This window comes from Ochotona curzoniae, unplaced genomic scaffold (genome assembly GCF_017591425.1).
Source record: "Ochotona curzoniae isolate NIBS_2020 unplaced genomic scaffold, NIBS_Ocur_1.0 scaffold_3890, whole genome shotgun sequence".
Lineage (NCBI taxonomy): Eukaryota > Metazoa > Chordata > Mammalia > Lagomorpha > Ochotonidae > Ochotona > Ochotona curzoniae.
The window spans coordinates 42,860,047-42,882,094 of record NW_024467115.1 but is presented as its reverse complement, the minus strand read 5'-3'; positions in this window follow the sequence as shown (position 1 = coordinate 42,882,094).

The window sequence follows — 22,048 nt, the reverse complement described above, 5'->3', positions numbered from 1 at the left end:
GGACGCTGCCGGAGATGGCTTCCCCACAGCACAATGGTGCTGGTCTCTCTCAGTTCTGACATCAATGTCCACTCTGATGTGGATGTGCTTATGTCTACTAATGCATTGTTCACTCCAATACACAAGTCCATTCTGATGCAGTGTCTACTCCAACACAGATGTCCACTCTGATATACCGTGTCTCTGACGCGATGTCCACTCTGACATGCCCACTCAGTGCAGTGTCTACTCTGATACGATATCTACCATGATACAAAAGTCCATTCTGATGTGAGACCACTCTGACATGATGTCCACTGTGGCACAGATGTCCACTCTGATGCTCTGCCTTACTCAGTTCTGAGGCCAGTGCTATGACTTTCTCACTCAGGGACAGAGAACTTGGTGGGAATTCTGGGTCTCGGGGACTTTCCTGCGGACCTAAGATTCATCCAGGTGAACCCTGGAGGACAGGGAGAAAGATGTCGCCCCTCATCCCGCACACCCCTTTGGCAGCCTCCACCCCCGCCTGCCCTCAGGAAGGCCCCGCCCTAGGTGGTACTAGTTCTGGATATAGCTGCCCAGATCCACTGAGCTTCAGGTTGCCCTCTCAATGCCCACCAGGACCCGACACCTCAGGCCTCAGTGTGTGGGAGGGGGGTGTATTCATGCAACTGGGGAAACTCAGCTGATGGGAGTCTTGGTCTACCCTGGGCAGTCAGTAAAGGCAGGCCCAGGCACAGACAATAGCTCATGCAGCCTGAAAGCCACACATGAGGACACAAAGGCCATCGTGTGTCCACATGTGAGGGCCAGGCAGCCGACAACCCTTCTTTGGCTCCTTCCATACCTGCAAGACAGCCCCATGTGCTGGCCAGCCGGGAGCCCTCACCAGACACTACTGTGGATCATGGTGTCAGGCCCCAGGACTGGGAGGAAGCAGCTGCTGTTGTAAAAGGTTAGGAAAGGTAAGAATTGGCTCCTTGGGAGCCACTGCCCAGGGGTCCAGGTATACAGCTGGCAAAGATGGCATGGCAGGGAACAGGCTCTCAGAGGGGCTAGGGCATTGCATGGCTCTCAACCTTCTCTGCTCCTGAGCAGGTCTCTGCACCTAACCCCTAAGTCCATGAGAGCTCCAGCTTCCCATAACTGCCTTGAACCTGACCCTAGAGGTGCCACAAGGAAGACCATTAGGTGTGGCCATGGCAGTTACCACTGGTGCCCTTAGAGAAAGGCACAGCTGTCATGCGGGTGCCCTTGGACTACTTGCTACCTGGAGAAAAAGCAGCCCAGGCAGATAGGCAAGCATATTTAAACCCCAAAGCAGGATCCTGAATGAGTCTTGCAGGTGGGATGGCCAAATTGGGCATGAGTCGCCATCCAGTTTGAGCTGATGCAGAGCTGGGGAGCTAGCTGGGCTCCCACACCAAGTTCCTGGCTCCTAGCTTTAGCCCTGACCCTGGCCACTATGGGCATCTGGGAGTGGACCAGCAAGTGGGAGCTCTCCTTTCTCCCTGCTCCTTAAAGAAGCAGAGTGAAGGCAGTGCCCCATGGCAGCTGGCAGACAGTTCCCTAGCAAGCGTAGGCTGAGCAGTGGTCCCCTGGCAGGCACCGTGGGTCCTCCTCCACCAGTGACTCTGCCACCTGTTCCCAGGACAGGTTGTCCATCAGCTACAGAGTTTTGTATCCATACTGTCTTGGTGTCCTTCCTCCAGGTTGGTCTTGACGTGTGAGCAACCGACAACTGGTAAGCTCTGCAGCTCCTCTCCCACCCAGTCAAGTGGCGCCACGGATAAGGTGGCAGGACAGAGATCTCAGCGTTGGAGTCTGCCATACACTGCTGGATGTCTGGTCAGCTTCATGCCCCATGGCTGCGTCAGAGTCCTGCCAGGTTAGCTGTGCTTTGAGCCATGTGTGTCCTTAATGGACACCAGATGGGCCCGATGATTGGACAATACCCACAGGGCCAGCTGCCCATCCCTGTGGTGGATGTGGTGGGGGATAGGACAGTGGATGTGCAGGCCTGGCGGTGGACCTGCAGTGTATGTGGAGGTGGACATGCAGACCTGGTGGGGGGCCTGGGACCTTGGTGCTGGGCCCAGGGCTGTTGGTGTCACCCAGCCTATGCAGGGAGGGCTGCTGGGGCAGCAGGGTGAAGGGACAGATGTGAGCACCCCTGTGTGCCTCCGCATTGGGAGCTATGTGCAGGCATCATGGAGGGTCTGTTCCTCAAGCCAGCCCTGCAATCTCTTCTTGTGAAGTGTCTTGTGGGGTGGCTGCTAGGGCGTAGTAGGGACCATTGTATCATTGCCCAGTGGGACCATGGGCACCCTGTTCTCAGTGTCCTGGGCAGCTCTTACGACAGCAGCTGCTTTTTTCCAGTCCTGGGACCTGACACCATGATCCACAGCAATGTCTGGTGAGGGCTCCCAGCTGACCAGCACATGGGGCTGTCTTGCCTAGTCCCTCTTGCCTCTCCTTTAGCTGGGTATGAGGGGCGGGGTGGGATCTCTTCCTGCAAGGGCGCTCTTCCTGTTGACTCTGGGGCCACCTGATGCAGCAAGCCACTTTCACATTCCGGGACCTCCCTGATTTTGCGGGGGTGGAAATTAAATCCTGATCGGTCCTGCCTGGCCCATCTGGGGGGATCCCATTCTAGGGCCAGGGCTCAGTTCCCATTGATGGTGGCTGGGAGAGACAGGCAGTAACCAGGCACCAACTCCAAGGGACCCAAGCAGAAGGGGCTACTTCTTCCTGGCTGGGGTCTGGCCCTGCTTCAGGAAGACACAGCCTGTGTCTGCTCCAGAAAACACAGTCTTCAGAACTCTGGGAAGTTTGCTGTCCAGTGATCCCTCTGGCCACCTGCCCCTCAGCTTCTGTTCCTGCTGCCATTAGTTCAGAAAAGCTGGCTGCCCAGAGCCCAGGAGGACACTGGCCACAGAACCCGTGTTTTCACAGAGCACTAGAGTATCCTGGCATTCTGCCCATATTAAGGGGACCGAGAAGGAACCAGCATGTGCTGACCCTACAGACGACCTCCTACTTCAACCCCACTGCTGCCCTAAGAGCTGTGACACCCTAGCCTGGTACAGGAGGAGGCCGGGACTGTCTGGGTTTGGCAGCAGGACTCCCACACCTGTGTGCTGGGGAATTAGGAAAGCAGGCAGCCACAGCCAGGGCTGATGCTGTTTCCCAGACCCAGGAGAGGAGTCTGCTGGTCCCTAATTCTATTAGAAGCAGCCCAGACCCCCTGATTGAATCAGGCGAGGGAGGCTGGTGGGGGCCTGCCCTGCAGCAGAGCCTAGCAGTTAACAACAAAACAAAGTTGGCAGGTGGAGGAAGGGCTGGGGAGAAGAGTGGGCACCTGGGGCGGCTCTGTGCAGGCTCTGCCATCTCCCCCGGTAGACAGCCTAGAGCATGGGCTGGCTGTCTTCCCCAGCCACCAGGCTGACAGTGCTCTGGGTGGCCAGCTGGGCCTTGTGGCAGGGGACTGTTAGGGGCTCTGTTGGCTGCAGGGCAAGGGCTATACTGTCATCAGCTGCTGGTGGCCTTCGTGAAGGAGCAGGCAACTGAGCTGGCAGCCCAGGCTCAGGGGAAGATCCCATGGGGCATCTACTTCCACGTGGAGCTGGAGCCTGGGCTTCCACAGAGGCTGCAAGTATGGCAGTGTGCACACGGTGGCGCCAGGGTCTGCTAATGCAGTCAAGAGGCCCTTTCTCAGCAAGGGAGGGTGCGTGTTCCTGACTGGTGGTTCTAGGATGGACATATCTGGTCTTGCTCTCCTGGGGTGGTGCCAGCTCTGGGCTTGCTGTGGCGTGGCTTATCTTTCTCCTGCCAGGTCCACCCAACTCCAGTGGGGCACATCCTCCTGTGGAGGGTGGTAGCTGCCATGTTCTCTCGCAGACCCATCCTGTCAGAGCTGTAGCCGGGAGGGACACAGGGCAGCCCAGTGAGGGCAAATGCATCCTTTCCTATAGCTCAGGCTCAGCTGTGGACACCCAGGTAACATAGCAGCTTGGATGGCAGATCAGATGCACTGACCCTGCCAAGCTCCTGGGGATGCTGTGGGAGGGTGTGGCTGGGATGCTGGCCCAGGGCTTGCCAAGCTCGTACTGCCTGGCTTAGAGACTTCTCCGATGAAGAGGAGTTATAGAAGCTGCAGAACACTCCGACAAGCAGGGAGGGTGGGACCCCCGTGTAGACACAAGTGGCTGACCATCCCAGAGAACCTAGCCCAGCAGGCAGCAAGGAGGGGCACTGGAAGGAGAAGAGGAAGCCCACGGGGGCCCCAGAAAAGGGAGGGGATCAGGTGGCTCCAGAGTGGTAAGGAGAGAGAGGCCTTGGGCTGCAAAGACCACCTGTCGGGGTCTGGTCGGCTGGACAGGGTATCCAAAGCCACCACAACTGCTGGAAGACTGTGACATGGGGTGTGGTCTCACTTCACATCCAGAGAGGTGTGTCCCGGCCACAGCATCCTCCTCTCCATTGCTGTCAGAATCTGTTCAGGGACCTTAGTGGGTGGTCACATTCGCCCCAGTGACCTTGTATATGTGTTGCCCACATGGCTGGGCAGCGGGTGGTGCTGCCTAAGAGTGATATAGACAGGAGCAACCTGAGGTACCTTCCCAGTGGTGCAACAGCATGGAGCATGCACCAGTGCTCCCAGGCCAGGAGCCCAGGCTCTGGTGTTGACTGTCCATTAGCCAGCACATGTCCAGCAAATAGTCCACGGGGTGTGCAGTTGCTGCATTGCCCACGGAAGCTGGAGCCACAGGAATAAAGGGTTTACCTGCAGTACATCATGAGAAGTGCCTGCGGCTGATGGGTCCATTGGGCTGAAGTGGTCACCTCACTGTGTTTGTGAGTGATGGAATGCCGGCTGTGCTGTGGCTGTGTGACCATGATGGTGTGCACATGCCACTCCTGGGGCTCAACACAGCCAGCAGGTGTGCTGCCATGCTCCCTCCAGGGCCAGTAGCTCACAATGCCAAATGGCCTTCAAGGCTGGCACTGGCTTAGTGTGCAGAGCTCGAGGAGGGAGCTGCAGCTTGGCCCCCACAACTGGGGGATGCCACATTTGAGGCTAGCTCCTTACTCACTTGCAAGCCCAAGGTGGCTGAGGACCCCCTCACACCAACGTCGGCTACAGCCACAGGGCAGTTCATTGGGGTCAGTGTGAGGGACACAGGACAAGTGGCCACCTTTGAAATTTCTGCTTGGCCAGTCTGCAGGGATGGCCACCCAGCCTCCACACCTTAGGCTTCTCAGCCCCCTGGAGCTGCCCCAGCCCAGTGGGGTGTGAATTCTGGCCTCTGGGGGTGGGGGTGGTATGGGGGGCCTTTGATCTCTCACACTGCCCAAGGCCATTTGTGAGCTGAGGGGGAGGAAGGTGTGAGGCCAACACTTCTCAGCTGAGTGTGAGGGCCCAGCTGCAGGAGGCAGCCCAGCTGGGCGCGAACCCCCACCCCCAGCAGCTGTCACTTTGAAGGAGGTCTCGCCTGGCAAGCAGCTGTGGCCAGGACCCAGCACTATGCTGGGAGCAAGGGGAGTAGCAGGGGCTGATATCTGCTGCCACCCTGTCCACCAGTGGGAAAATGGGAAATGGGGCACAGGCCGCAGGCCACAGAGCCAACTCACTCCCATGAGTCTGGGCTCCAGATGGAGCCTTTTTGTGTGGCCCTTGGACAATGGCCGCCTATGTGTGGCTGGGATTGTGGAGACCAGAAGGAACAGACTTCAGGTGACTTGGCCCAGACTCTGGGCTTACCTCTTGCTGAGGAACAGGGGCCTCTTCTACTGCCCTTGACTGCTCCACCCTCCACTTCCACCAGTGCCCACCACTGTGCAGTTCTCCGTAACTCTGGGGGGTAGACCAGGCTGATGGATTAGCACCTGCACCTGCACTCACCCCTCCTCAAACCATCCCTAGAGCCAGAGCTTCAAGAAGAAAGAGTGGGTGCCTCTCCCAGGCTGGAAAGGGTAGGCAGGTAGTCTTGGGGACACGTGTATCTGCTCTCCTTTGAGCCACAAGAGTAACCAAAATTCTGGTCACTGTGGAATTTCTCTTCAGAGCAGCTCACATGCACAGGTGGGGACAGAACACAAACAAGTCTTCTGCATGTACAGACGGGAGCTGCAAGCCTGACTCCTGGTCCTATAGGCCTCCTTGAGGACACATCAGCTGTCTCCTTCACTGTGCCACACCCTGCAGCCTGACCTTGCACTCCATAGGTGCTGTGGTCACTGGAGTGTGTCCTGCCTGGTACCCAGACAGCCACTGTGGGGACACAGGACAGAGGCCAAGAAGTGGGGGGACAGCAATGTGTCCCAGACATGAAACTGCTTGGCAGTATCCCCTGTTCTAGAACTGATGACCACACTGATGTGCCTCAGGATGGGTGGGAGCGAGGCATGGGAGTGCATGTGTGCAGGGGAGTGTGCACATGCTTGTGTTTGCACAGTGGGGCAGTATGGTGTGGGCTCAGTGTGTGCATGTCTAAATGTTCACATGTGTCAGTATTCGCTGTGTTTAAAGTGTATACACACGTGCACAAACATGTGCAGAGAAGAAAAGGGAGATGGAGATACCAGCACAAAGCAAAGAACACCTCCTGGGCTGGGGCCAGTCCAGCTGCAGGGCATCCTGTAGGGACCCAGGCCACACCTCTCTGCTCCATTCCATCTGCTCCCAAAGGTGACCAGAGGAGCTCTGCCTGGTGGTCCCATCTAGGATATCGCCGGGCCTCGGGCGAGTGTGGTACTGGCTGAAGGATAAACTACTCAGGAACCCCTTCCTGCACACCAACCTGGGTGCCAAGTGGTCTGGGCACTGTCTCTTCTAGACTGGCACATGAGGATTCTGGGAGGCGGAGCCCCCCAGGCCTGACCACCTACCACTGACCCACACAGGCCTGTGAGGCCTGGCCCAGATCAGTGGAGCCAGGCATGGGCACAAGACTCAGTCACAGGGAACATGCTGTTGGACACTCACGCAGGCTAGCATGGCCATGTGATGAGATTAGAAAGGTAGCAGGGAGATGCTGGGGGTGATTTAGGGAACAGAGTCGGAGCTGGCACTGGCTGGGCCAGCTGGACCTTATGGGTTACAGAAGCTCCTGCCCAAAGCTGCCAAGCCTCTGCCACAGTCAGACTCCATGGGCTGAAGCAGCAAGCAGCACATCCCCCGGCTCACCTCCATGTCCCAGCTGGGACAAGAACAGGCCCCAAGCCTCAATTCCTTCCTGCCTCCACAGGGCTGACGGGGACAGGGAGGGGCTCTAAAATGGGGGTTGGGAGGGACTGTCCCTTAGGCACAGTCTGCTCTGAGTCTTGGCCTATTTGCACCGGATCTGGCTTCCCACTGGTGTATGTGGGAGGCAGCAGTGTCACCCATGTGCTTGGCCCCTGGCACCTCCACACAGGAAACCAAAACAGCACTGGCTCCTGGCTGTCACGGGCATTTGGGAAGCGAATTGGTTGAGATCTCTCTTTACCAGTTTCTGGCTCTGTGCCTCCCTGCCTTTAAACTGAAATGTTGGGAACAAAAGAAAATAAGGAGAGAAAGCAGCATACTGGAAGCGATGGACATTAACCCGGTCTGCCCCGCGTCCCATCGCCAAGCCCCGTGCCCTTAGCTCCCAGCCCTTTTCCCTGTGCTCTGAGCCCCAGCCCACATTCTCCTCTGTTTTCTGTCGTAGGAATTGGCTTTTTGCTAGGGTTATTTGTTTCTGGGGCCGCAGTGTTGTTAGCGCCTACTGGGGCCTTAACCCCTTCCAGGGTGTCTTGCTCTCCTACACGATCACAGGGAAGTGGCTAGGCCCTGGGGCAGTTTCCAGTCCAGACCTGCCCAGAGCTGACCCTCCCCTGGGAGACACTTGATCCCAAGAGTTGAGACAGATTCCAGTGGTGGCTTCCTGCCCATGTCCCCACATGGGAGACCCAGACGGAGCTCCTGGTTCCTAGTTTCAGCCTGACCCAACCCTGGTGTTGCAGGTGTTAGGGAAGTGAACCGGTGGGTGGAAGGACTGTGTGTATGTGTGTCTTTGTCGCTTTCTCTTCAAATAACGAAATCTTTAAGAAACAGTCAGGGCCAACCCCTCAAGCAAAGCCAAGCATGACCCTCCCCTCCAGTAGTCTAGGACTACCCTAGACCCTCTGTCTTCCCCTTCCCCTCCACTGTGGGGTCTTGATGGGAGCTCACTGACCAAGGCTGGAGAGGCCCACAGGTTTCAGGTTCTGACCCCAGGGCCAGCCAACAGTGCTGAACCAGCTCACACTGGCTGCTATCAGGAACACCAGTGGGCAGTAGGCACACATGGGGCATGGCAGGGCCTCAGGGCAGCCTTCTACTCCAGCATGTGGCTACTGGGACCTGGCCACAACTGCTGCTGTGGGCTGTGCTGCCTTCTTCAGGCTCTTCAGTTCCTGACCTGCCTTAAGCAACAGAGGGGCAGGCCAGGAACTGAGTACAGCAGGCGGCCAGCACCCCAGGGACCCTGGCCCGGACACAGGAGTGGGACTTCCTTCAGGGATCTCCTTTCTCCATCTGCAATCGGAAACAGACCAGATGGTTACATGTGTTCTTGTTCCTGGCATCCCCTGCCCAGTGCTGGCCCAGCCCAATGCAAAGTGTCCCAGGGTCAGGATCACAGGCTCAGGGCTGGTCTTCAGGCCTGAGAGGGAGTGCTCTGCTCCACAGGGCCAGTAGCCTGCCCAGCACTTAAGGAGCCAGCGAGCAGGAAGCAAGGACAACAGCAACTGTGCACATCTGTCCAGGCTCCCCAAGGCCTCCAGGAGCCCACTTCCCTGCAGGAGTATACCACAGCCTTGACCACAGACAGCATAGCCAGGGGGAGAAGAAAGGCCAATCAGAACCTCAGAGATCCTAACCACTGGTTTACTTCCTAAATGGCCACTGCAGCCAGGACACAGCCAGGAACCAGGACTCCATCTGGGTCTCCCCCATGGGTGCAGGGGCTCAAGTGCCTGGCCACCCTCTGCTACTTTTCCAGGCCCCAAGAAGGACACTGGATGGGAAATGGAGCGGCAGGGACTCTAGCAGACTGCCACACCGACCTCAGCACAGCTCCCACTGCTGTATCCTATGGTCGAAGCAGCTAATGACAGGCAAGCTCATTCCCATTTCTTCCCAGCCACATTCTTGGGCATTCTGTCTCTGCTGTGAACAAAGGGGCAGCCTTGCAGCGCAAGTCCCTTTGCTTCACTCCCAATTCAGCTCCCTGGGCAGCAGGGGATACCCTGGGGCTCCAGCCCCTGCATCCATGTGCCAGACCCAGGACAAGCTCCTGGCTTTCGCCTGGCCAGGCCCTAGCTGTTTGGGGAATGAACCAGCAGATGAAAAATCTATCTTACTCTGCCTTTATTTTTTTCACTTATTTTGAAAACTTTAGGAAAGATTTATTTTGTTTGAAAGATAGAGTGAGAGGGCAAGAAGCAGAGAAATCTTTGATTTGCTGACTGGCTCCCCAAATTGGCAAGGCCAAAGCCAAGTGAGCTTTCTCTGGGTCTCCCATGTGGGTGCCGGGGCCAGCCTCTTCCTGGCTTCTGAGTAGGACTCACTTTGGTGCCAGTGAGGGATTCCAGCATGACAGGCAGCAGCTTAACCAGATGTGCCACAGCACTGGTCCTACTTGCCTTTCAAGTAAGGATGAAGAGAAAGGAGGGCCCTTTCTTTGGTCACATTCTTGCCTCCCCACAAGGCCTAGCCTCCTTGCTCACTGGCCGTGCTGTGCCCCAGGCGGTGTAGACACTGCCCTCACTTCCCTGCCTTAACACATTGGTTCCCTGTCAGCCAGCTCCCCGAGAAGCTGGTTTGGTTGCAGCGGCAGTTCCTATCTGGGATCCTGTCTGTAGCTGTCCAGTACAGGCTGGCCTTGGTGCTAGCGAGTCCCCTGAGCTCTGGGTGTCAGCCGCTGGGTGGTGGGAGCCGTGCAGCTGGGGCTGGCATGCTCTGCTCTTCCTCCAGAGCTGAGGCTCTTCCTGTACATTTGCTGGATGCTCGACTCACGACGAAGACTTCAGTTTCCAGCGGAGATAACAGAGTCTAATTGTTGGAGTTTGGCAGCAGTCCACGTGGGAGCTGCCCTAAACTCCATTTGGTGCCCAGCACATGCTTGCTGGCTAATCTGGAGGCTGTTGGAAGCCCGAGTATAATTGTATTTGAGTATCACTGTTTATGCTCAGGGCTGTAGTGATGGACGACACAAGGAAGAATAACTCAATCAGGGCTGAAGCCTGCTGGTCAGCAGCTTGGCGGCCACCAGCAAGGGTGATGCAGGTGGAGAGGTGGTGGGCTGGCGTCCTGAGGGAGGGGCAGCTCCCTGGTCAGCAGGAGGAAGGCCCAGGCTGCGCCAAGGGCAGCTCACTTCTGCTGTTCTGCAGAGGCCACTGAGTGGACAGGGCCCCAGGAATATAAGCACGATTTCAAGCAGGGCTGTGGCCCCAGGCTGCAGTGTCCCCTGCCCCCAGTCACTCCTATGAGGGAGACTGGTGATGGCTAGGTGGAGGCTCTGGCTTCCCCACCACACCAACCCAGGGATGGAGATGTTCCACAGTTACCCCGAGGTTGGCATTGGCTTTGTGGGGTCTCTGTGGGGATACCACGCCTGGGTTGGCCCTGTGGGTGCCCCGGGGTCGGCGTTGGCCCTGTGAGGTCTGGAGGCACTGACACAGCCCTGCTGGCAGGGGTGGGGGAGCCCCACACAGCCACTACCAGATGGGAGGCGGCCAAGACTTGGCACCTGGACTCCCGGGCAGGCAGTTCCCAGGTCTGGGAGAAGGAAAGATCTGGATTCATCCCATCCAGGGCTGGGATGGGGGCTGGCAGCACCCACCCCTGAGATCATGCCCCGGAAGCTTCTGGAACCCTGAGCAGAGACCCCTGTTCACAGCAGCCTGCTGTAAGCAGTAGAGGAAGATACAGGTCCCTGCCCCCACCTGCTTCTCACAGGCGGGGGGGGGGGGGGGGGGAGTGTGGTGGGGAGGGGGGAGGGGCTGGCCCCAGGCCCCTCCCAGCCCATTCCAGAGCACAGATAAAAGTGAAACCTGAGCAGCCAGTGTTTGTGCTGCCCCAGCCAACCCGGCTGCGTCTCCACGGCAACGGGGACACTTCATCAGCTCGGTGAACAGATGGCCAGTGGGCAACAGGCAGCATATGTTCCGAGAGCCCGACACGGGCGCAGATGGTGGCTCGGGACATAACCTGACATCTCCCAGTGCCCCTCCCGGTGGGTGCTGCTCTGTCGGGAGCGGAGATTAGCGGCACTGAATGGCGCCCATTACTCACACTCCAGTGCAGCCTGGAGCCCTGGCGGCCACAGAGGCAGTCAGCGCCGATGACGGCCGCACCCGGGTGGAGGTGGGCAGGCGGTTCCTGGGCAAGGTCACCAGCCAGCATGGCTGCAGTGTCACCTCCCAGGCCTCCAGGGAATGTCAGAACAAGTTCTGAGAAGGGCTACCATGGACCAGCTCTCACCAGGTGTCTACCAGCTCTAGATCCCGGACATGATCTGTGGTCCCCTGGCTGGGGGCAGGCTAGGCATGTCCAGGAAGTGCAGGCAGAGCCCTGCCGCGGTGCATATCCCATACTGGCTGGCCCAGTTGCATCCCAGTCTCCTTCTCAGCCCAGCTCAGCCCATCATCTGGCCCTGGATGTGCCCTGCCATGTTGGATGCAGCATCACAGGGGCCTGAACAGCCCTCACTTGGACCCTGTCTCCCTGCTCCAGGCTGCAGGGGTTCTGCTCTGCTGGATGTATAGCAGGCCTGAGTAGGGCCTGGCCGACCAGCCCCATGGAGACATCACTGTTACATTCACTGATGGGTCTCCCGTGGTTCAGGGGACCCTAGGGAGGAGTGTGTGTGGCCACTGAGCTCCCCTCTCTTCAACTAATCAGTGAACCCAAAGGAACGCCCAGGATGACCCAAGGAACAAACTCTGGAGAAACAGAGACACCAGAAGCAGAGCCTGTCGCAGTCACGTCCCCAGCCTCTCACCGCTAGCCAGCCCCAGTCCACCCATCTTGTCCCCCAAGCCCACACCGGCTGGACAGCTAAGGGCTCTGTGCACCTGACTCAGGGTGTTTGTCAGAGGAACCCACTGTTGGCCACTGCAGCCTGGTTCTCTCCTGCACTAACAGAAAGGACAGAGTGACAGAGCCAGGGTCACAACCGAAGAAGAGTGAAGGACCTTGAAGGTGGCAGCCCCAGGAATTTTAGTGTGAAACCAGAGAAGCCTCACAGCTCTCCTCCCTGTGAGAAGCTTTGGGGACCCTTGGCTCCAGAACTCTCAGAAGTACGAGGCTCAGCGAGGAGCCCGGGGAGAAGAGCTAGCGCAGAGTGAAGCATGCAGCCACTGTGGACAGCAGACGTCCAGGGTCAGCAGCATTCAGTAGAGGAGGAAATCAGTTCTGAACAGGCGGGAATAGCTGGAAAGTTCCAATCCAAAGGGACTAACAGTGGGATGGGGGGAAGGATGGGAGGGAGGAGCTGGTGGGGAGGTATTAGAACTTGGGGAAGCCGACATTGCAGGCACAGACCTCATGGGAACCTGAGGGGTCAGGGTGATCAGGATAGCCACAGTCGGGGTGTGACTAAGGGAGGCACGATAGTCATCGGTCACCAAGAATAATGGACACTCCACTGTGATCCTCCACAACAACCCTTGCCACAGACACCGTCTGTCTTCTCTGTGGTTGCATGGGCCATGGATACACCATGTGACCCCTTTGGTGGGAGACTGTGGCTGCATGACAGTCCCCAAGGATGCCTACAGCTGTCCCCCTCCCCAGCTCCAGCTTGGGTGCCTGATCCAGACAGGCCCGAGTGAATGCTGGCTGCCCAGCTCTGAGATGCTTCTGGGCATCAGGGGACACTGCTGGGGCTGGGGGTGCCTCGCAGTGACACTGATCATGTCCCACCTCGGACAGGAAGTTTGCAAATCTCCCAGGAAGGGCAGTGCATGTGAAAAGTCATCTCACAAGTCTCCTTCAGGCATAAGGTTGTGGGTGTCCAGCCGTGTGTGTGCAAGCCATGTCTCTAGGACTTGGGTCTTCCCCTGCCCTGAGGTTTCACTGTGGACAGCCTTGGCCATTTGAGGCCTACACTGATGAGCCACTGGATGCAAGTGCTCTCAGCAGTCTCTCCACCTTTCAAAAAGGTCAAACGAGGTGACTGGACAGCAGCTCACACACTAAGCATCAGGTACAACCCAGAAGGCCCTGTGCTGCTAGAGCAGCTGCATGAGCTGTGTGCCCGATTCCAGACACCATGGTGTCCATCACACCATCCTAAGCTCCACACAGCTACCACATGCACACCACCTGAACTGCACAGCCCTCCCCTCACACACACCACAATGCTCTAACCTGCTACAGCCCCATGCACACCTGTGGGTTCTGGGCTGTACCAGGCTTGCAGAGAGTTGGGGCCTGACTCTGATAGCACACTGTCACCACTGCAGCTGCATCCACAAGAGTCCCCGCTCTGTGGTCCAGTGAGGGGTCAGAGGATGCAGTGGGAGGCCACAGATCATCCACATGACCTGCCCTGCTGTTGTCTTTATTGCAGCCCCAGTGTCCCACCATGGCCCCATAGGCTGGTGACAGCACCTCCCTTTTTATGTACACTCTGCTGATGGGCAGGTCCTGATGCAGCTGGCGTACAGGCACTGTTCATGTCCAGGGCCTGGTTTGGTGGGCAAAAGGAAATGGCTCATGACTTAACTGGGTCCAGGTTTATCCCTTAGGTCCCACTAGGATGAAGTCTTCCTGGATTTCAACTCCTACCTGGGCCTGTTGGCGGGGATGGACATAGCACATACAGCATCAGGCTCAGGGTCCAGGGCTGTAACAGAACACTGAAGCTAGTTCTTTAGCTCTTAGCTCTACAGGCTGCAAGCTGTCTGAGGTTGTGGGCTCTGGAGGGCTTCGAATCATGTGAAGGGAGAGCAGCAGAGCAAATTGTGGCAGCCAGGGCTTACCTAAAAGGAACACCGAGCTGCTGAGGCTGTGGGTTTGTGGGCTGGCCTGCAAGCACTGGCCCTTGGCTGCTACACTCACAGATACTTGCTCTCCAAAGGGCAGAGCAGTCGGGGCTGCATGCTGGGCTTGGGCTCGTAGCTACCTGAACAGCCAGGCTTGGAGGGTCTTTGTTGGTGGTTTTGTATTCCTAGAGGACAGTCCCCTCATGGCCATTTCCCCGGTAGCTCTACCCCAGCCCACTGCCTCCTTTGGACCCTCATTCTCATGCTGACAGGACAATACTCTCCAGGGTGCCCTGCCATGTGACTGGGGCCCTGGTGAAAGCTCCCCAGCCCAGGCACCTGTTAGTTTCAGAGCTTAAGGCTGTGTACAACCCCAAGCCCAACCTTGACTTCCCCTTGCAGGGCTCCAGGCTCCCCTTAAGCTTTTCCAGGATGCACCCATGATCCCCATTTCTGCTTCTGCTCTTCCCTGGGAGGAAAAGGAAACCGGGCGTCTTGCCCTGTGACTTCCCAGATCCATTCATTGTTTCCAAAGTCTGAAAATGTTTATTACGAGACATTTCAGATATGGAGAAGATGGTAAGCACTGGTACCAGCGCGTCTGGCTGAGCTGTTTGCTGTGTTCTTTCTGGTCTTGTGAAGTATTAGCCGCTCACACAGCCCTTGCCTCTCTCCAGGGTTCTGAAGTCTCCACTTTACAGGAAAACAAGAGGCAGCGCTGTTGCACTGCTGAATGGGATTTGAAGAAACAACAGCTTGAATGCATGTCTGCTCCTTGATGCCACAGATCTGTGGAGTCACTGAGGAAGCATGGCTTCAAACAGTGCCAGTGCTGGGAGGAGCCATGGGGGTCAGCAGAGCACTCGGGGTTCTCCAAATGACACAGCAGACACTATGGGGCTTCCAGGAGAGGACTTGAGAGTGAGACAGATCGGGATCCTGTGGGTCTGCAGACAGCACAGCAGCAGCTGTCCTGTAGACATGGTGCGCGTGGCATCCAGGGGACAGACCCTTACACACATTGTGGGCTGTATTCTTGCTTTCACTTCAAGTGAAGGCTGAAGCAGAAGCACAAGTGAGGATCCAGTGGTCATCAGAAATGGTTTTCAATTATTTGAGAGAAAGGGATAGAGAAGGAGGAGACAGAAAGGCATTCTCCTCCCTCCTGGTTCCCTTCCTAAATGCTGTGGCTAAGCAAGGCAAAGCCCCATGCTGGCAGCTCTGCTTCCAGGGGGCTGTCTGGGAAGGATCCCCAGAGGCTCACATTTCTGCCAGCGTCTCCTCACTCCAGCAGGCTTCAGCTGGCTGGAACCCCCCATTTAGGGGATAGACTGGGTGCCTCTGGATCTCTTCCCTAAAGCTCAACAGTCAAGGAAGGGGCAGCTCACCTTGGCACCATCTGGCCATGCATCTCGTGCCAGCTGGAGCAATGGGCCTGGATCACTGACCTCTGTACTGGGCAGTGAAATCAGAGGCTCAAGTGAGAGCGGCCCTTGGACAGTGAATCCTGTCCTGGGTAGCATTTTGTAGTCTGATTCAGTCCTTGACCACGCATCCACAAGCCTTCCAGCTGACACTGCGGCCCAAGTCTCCTTCACCTGCTGCTCTCCCTGGAGTCCCTGGTCCCCTTCAGTGTGTCTGTGGGGTTTCTCATTTGAGCTTCCCCAGGTAAAACTGCAACGGATTGAAAACAAACCCTCTCCTCTGGAAAGGTTGCCTGGCCATGTGAATCCCTTGGCTAACCATTCTGCGGATTAACTCAACCCCATCTGAGACAGTGCCATCCAAGCCTAATATACAACAGTGCAGGAGTCCGATGGGCTAACAGGTAGTTAGGGTCTCTGGTTTCTGGATGAATTTACTATTTGAAAATATAAAATCTTGCCTCTCTCTCATTTTACCCTTCCAAGAACACATTCTTTCTACCTTTTTTCTCTTGAGGGAAAGCAAAGTGGATTTTTCATTTCAGTTACTATACTTTCAGATCTAGAACTGTGGTTCCCCTTGAGCTCTTCAGGTATTAAAAGTTACTCTAAGTCTTATCTAGTGAGTCTAACACATCAGTTTCTCTGAATGGCCATATGCCATGACTTCACTCTCAATGGATCTCTTAAGTAGACTGCTGAAGCCAGCCTCTGTGGGCATATCAGGCAAACCTCAAGGTCCTGTTTGAGCTGTTGCTTTTCCTGGTGGTTATTTCTTTTTTTAATGTTTTATTTTTGAGACTGCTGTGATGGCTCAATTGGTTAGTCCTTCCCCTGCAAGCACCAGGATCACATTTGGGCACTGGCTTGTGACCTGGTGGCTCCACTTCATATGTAGCCCCTTCCTTATGGTCTAGGAAAACAGTGGCAGATGGTTCAAAGTCCTGGGACCCTGTATCCTCATGGGAGACCGAGAGGAGGCTCCTAGCTTTTGACCAGGTTTGCTTTGGCCATTACAGCCACTTGGGGGCATGAATCAACAAATGGAAGATCTTTCTGTCTTTTTTCTCTCTCTCACTATACATATATAAACAAATTACCTTTCCAATAAAAACAAATCTTTAAAAAATAGCTTTATTTCTATTTAAAGGTAGATTTACAGACAGAAGGAGAGAGAGAGAGATCTTCCATCTATTGGTTCACTCCCCAAATGGCTGCAACAGCTGGAGCTGAGCCAATTCAAAGCCAAGAACTAGAGCTTCTTCCAGGTCCTCCTGAGGTCAGTCTGCTTTTCCAGGTCATAAGCAGGGGGCTGGATGGCAAGTGCAGCAGCTGAGAGTTGGATCGGTAGGATGGTGGCACTGCAGGTGGAAGTTTAGCATACTACCTCCCGTGCCAGCCTTACGTGGCTACTTTTGATTGTCCCATTCAAATGTCTGGCAATTCAAATAGTCAAACAAAACAAAGCAAATACCATAGTCGCTGCTCTTTTATATTCCACAAAAGCTACTTTAACCACAGAAGTTGAAATACTGGTGGTTGGCTCTGTGCTGGCAATTCATCAACTACAATATGGGCCCTGCTCTTGGGAGGATGGGGTCTCAACTGCCCATTCTAGCTCCAGAATGCTGCACCAAGGTGGCACTCATGGCTGTCTGCCATGAGCTGAAGGGTAAGGCTTTATCCAGACATGCCAGTATACAGTTAGTCTAGGTGGCAGCAGGCATGCCCTGTACTTCCCTCTGCGAGTTCTATCTGTACTGCTTTCACTCCAATCCAGTTTGCATCATCCCAGGGTATAAGAACAGTGAGTCAATTTCTCAGTGGAAAGCCTTGCTTCCTTATTATTCTGATGTTGAGTCCTAGTGTTATTTTCTTTTTTAAAATGAGTCATTGAAGAATTTAATCAGAAGAAAGTGTTTTGAAGAGATGAAACTAACAACAACATCAAAAATCAAAATCTGTGAGATATTGTTTCCGCTGATTTTTGTTGGTGAAATGTGTCTCCAGTAGACAACAAATAGATGGGTTTTGTTTTTTAATCCAGTCTACTAATCTATGATGTTTGATTGAGCTTAAGCCATTTACATTCAGGGTTAATATGCATGGGTGGTATTTGGTTCTGTCAGTTTAGCAATGGGTTTGTTCATTGATTCAGTCATCTGTTGTCATTTTACTGGGATGTTCTTCACATTTGCCTTTGGTTTTGGTGGGCGCTATTCCTCTTCTTTGTCAAGAGAACATGTTTAAGTATCCTTTGTAGGGCAGGCTTAAAAGAGGCAAACTCGGGCCCGGCGTGGTGGCACAAGTGGTTAAGGTCCTCGCCTTGCATGCCCGGGATCCCATATGGGTGCCAGTTCTATCCCGGCAGCCCGCTTCCCATCCAGCTCCCTGCCTGTGGCCCAGGAAAGCAGTCGAGGACGGCCCAAAGCTTTGGGACCCTGCACTCGCGTGGGAGACCCAGAAGAGGCTCCTGGCTTCGGATCGGCACAGCATTGGCCGTTGCACTCACTTGGGGAGTGAATCATCAGACGGAAGATCTTCCTCTCTGTCTCTCCTTTTTGTATATCCGCCTTTCCAATAAAAATAAATCTTTAAAAAAAAAAAAGGGAAACTCTTTCAACGTTTCTTGACTGTGGAAGAATTTTATTTCATTTTCAAAGACAAAAAAAAGCTTTGCTGGATATGCTATCCTGGGCCGGCAATTTTTTTAGAATTTGGAATATGTTGCTCCATTCTCTTCTGGTCAATAGAATTTCCTGTGAGAGGTCTTCTGTGAGTTCAATTGGCATTCCTTTATATGTCAATTGATTTTTTTTTTCATGTGCACATTTAAGGATCTTTTCTTTATGCTTGATTGAAGAGAGCTTGATGATCATGTGTCATGGTAAAAATCACTTTTGGGCAACCCTGTTAGGAGTTCTGTGACCCTCCTAGATGTTGTTAGCCAATTCTTTCTCCAATTTAGAGAAATTTTTCCTTATTTTTCATTGAATGCACATTTAATTGCAGTTTCTCTTTCTGCACCTCCTGGGACTCCCATGACTCTTATATTAGGCCTCTTACTAGTATCTTTCAAATCTTGAACACTTTTTCTGGCTTAATCCAGCTCTGTTTCCAGCTCTTTGTTTGTTTCTCCCTGGTGACAGGAAATATGTTGCAGTTATGAGATTTGTTCTTGTGCTTACTTCATTCTATTTTGGAGACTTTCCACTGTACTTTTAATTTGCTGCACTGTATTTTTCATTTCTAACGTATCAGCTTTCATTTAATTCATTTCCAGCGTGACATATTCCTTAAGCACCTGCTTTACATGTTTCTCGTTGTTGATAAGAAGCTTTGTAACAAGTGTTTTGAATTCTGTATCCTCCATTTTCTCGATGTCTTTCTCAGTTAACTCTGAGTTCTGCATAGGGTTTGCTCCTTTGCAGGGGAGTCTTCAGTAATATTCATTGTGTCTTTGTCTCTTTTGCTCTTAGTCATTGTTCTGGTTAGCACAATCTTCTCCTTGGGGCAGCTTAGAAAGCTGTGTCACCCACAGGTCTACAGTTCCATTTTACTTACTGTAGTTGGCACACAGCTATTTGTTTTCAGTCACTTGTGCCATTCCCTCCAGCGAGTTCCAGGTCTGGGTTCTTACGTTAGATTTCTACCATGGTATCCATAGCCCCAGCTCCTAGCTCAACAGTCTCCACCTCCTGTGATACTGTGCTGAGGCGCTGTACCATTTTCTCTACAACCTTTTTCCCACTTCTGACTGGAGCGGTTCCTAGGATTAGGGAAGACACCAGGTGTTCTATATAACTAGGTTGTTGTTGGTGGTAATCTTGCAGGAAACTGTTGGTTGCTATGTCTGAGGGCCACATGGACCTATTTTGACCTGCATAATGCTATAATCAGTATTATTTTCTTATGGAACCACTGCAATCCACTGAGCTCAGTGAGTTCTCACAAGCTCAGCACATGTGCAGCTCACTGTTGTCCCCATAGTCCTAAAACTTTTGCCACACTTTACAAAATGGCGCCTGACATGCCACTACTAGAGTTCTTGATCTGCTGGCTGTCGGGTCTGAGGGCTACCAAGACCTGTCTTGGGTGGAACCTGTTGGATGCTATGTTGTTGCAGTTCACTGAGCCAGAAATGAGATCACTCACAGCTCAGTGCATGTGCAGTCCTGCCCCATAGTCCTGCCTCCTTAAACGAAATGGCGTCTAATTTGGCTCTAAAAGAGCAGACTAGGCTGTGAAATCCACCCTGTTCTTACACAGCCCATCTGAGATCTGCCGTTCTGTCTCTCCTCCTGGTCAAATCCAACAGATCAGCAGGACGGGCAGTTCTTTGTCTGGGTTCACCTCTGGATCTCCTGGTAAACGTCCCTTCCCACCTGGCTGCTGGTGGAGTTCAGATCACCATTTGCTGCATGCCACTGGGGAATCAATCACTGCAACACCACACTGTTGTTTTTGCTGCTTTCCTGTATGTGTCAGTCTCCAGGTTCCCCTCTGCTGTCATTCTGTCCTCTTCTATTTCCTGGAATGTGCCCTCTCTGCTCCACACTGGTTAATGTTCCTCTGTTCATTTAAACGTGTCCTTACCCTATTCTGCCATTTTGATTCTCCGCTGAGTCCTGGTGTTATTTTCTTAGTGGCAGATTTCAGTAAACTTTCACTATTGTGAGGTTCATCTTTGGGCCTAATAGATACAGATTTCATTAGCTCACTACACGTTTGAAGATCATATAACAAGGGACCCATTCTGTGTATCTGAATTCCAGTGAATTTGTTTACTGACTTGCTCAAACATTTATCATCTCTTTAGTTAATTTCTGAAAAACATTTGTTAAAGATTCTGCTCTCTCTGCATTTCCTTTGCTTTGATTTTTGATTGTTTTTACACTTTCCTATTTCTACTTTAATCTTCTAGTACATACTCTCCTATTTTAGCAAACATTACAGCATACAGTATAATTTTTCTAAAACATTTAATAAAAATCTGTTCTTTCCAAACAAGAAATCTCATATGCCTTTAGTTCTCCTCCTCTCATGACCCAGACATGCTCACCACTTTCCCTGTAACTTTGACTTTAGACTCATCGGTAACCACTCGGCAAGGACCGAGGACTCTCTGGCATACCTGCTCACCATTGCCTTCATCAGCACAAGCACCAGAGAATGAGACACTAGTTTGCTACAGAACACTCACTTATTCAGGGTTGGTGGTCAAACTTTTCTGAAACTGTCTAAGCTGTTCCTTTCAGTGTCCAACACCAGCTCTGTTTTAGGAGAGAAACGATGGGGCTGCTAGAGTGTGACTTGGGTCACAGTGGGTTCCTGGAAGAGGGAAGAACTGCGGGAGCACACAGCTGAGGACTCAGGAGCAGAAGTCAAGGAGCTGACTGACAGGCGAAGGGACGCATGCAGGCAGGCAATAAAGGGGTATTCCATGTGTCATGGTGGATTATCTTTCTCCTGGCATTCTGCTTGAGAATTAGCTGGAGTGTGCAAAAAGGCTTCACATGGGCCACAATGCTGTTGGAAGCAACAGGGAGCACAAATGTCACTGTGATTGAGGACAGGGGCCTGGGAAACTGGTGTGGCATGGCCAGCATGGTGAGGGGTATCTGTGGGATAGGACTGGGCAGGGACTGGAAAGAATGAGTGGGGTTTGCCTGAGCCACATTCCCAACCCAGAGGGTGTGTTTTATCTCAGTGTGTGGCTTTACCCCACAACACAAAATGAGAGCAAAGCAGTGGGTACAAGGAATGTCAGCATCAGGCGTGCAAGTGGCTCCCTGGGACTTCAGGTTCCCTGGGCAAGGTCCAGACATGAGGGACAGAGTAGAGTCTAGACTGGAGTCCCTGACCCACAGAGGCTGTGTGAAGGTCAGCCAATGAACAGTGACACTTCTGTGTCTGGATTAACCTACAACAGGCCATAGCAACTGGGATGACCTCAGTGCAGGAAGGATGAAGCTGCTACTGAAGGTCAATTGACTTGGAGCTTCAGAAGTCACAGAACATGAGGTGAGTCCTGGACCACAGGACAGGTCCCTCTTCATGGTGGAACTGAGGCTGCAGGTGAACATGGGTGTCACGACGCAACACCTATGTCTTCAGGTCAATGATGATTCGCCATGAGGACGCCAAGAAAGGGAGGCATCAGTCAACATTTTAAATACGCATGTTTTGAAGCAGCAATTCCATCAATTTGTGTAAGCAGGCATTGTGAAACCTACAAATTATCTGTAATGACTCTGGGTCTCTGGCCAATATAATGGTGGATAAAGACAAATTTTCTGTATATTTGCAAATTGACCCACTTCTGAGTATTAGAACATTTCTTCCAACATGGTAAAAATCCTCAATTTCAGTCCACCTCATGGCTCCATCAGTGGGGTCTGGTGCACATGGGTCTAAGCAGACACAATAGGTCCCACACTCTTTTCTTGTCTCCAAAATGCTTCACAAAGATCTAAACACACAGGGTGCTTAAATGCTTTCTAATAATCAGAGAAATGTGAAGTTATATGTAACTATGAATAACAGTTGTGACTTCCTGTATGAAACTTTATCATGAGTCATGTCTGTAGAAGTGACACCTAATACTGAGACTGCAAGGACTTTGAACAATGGCTCTTCAATGT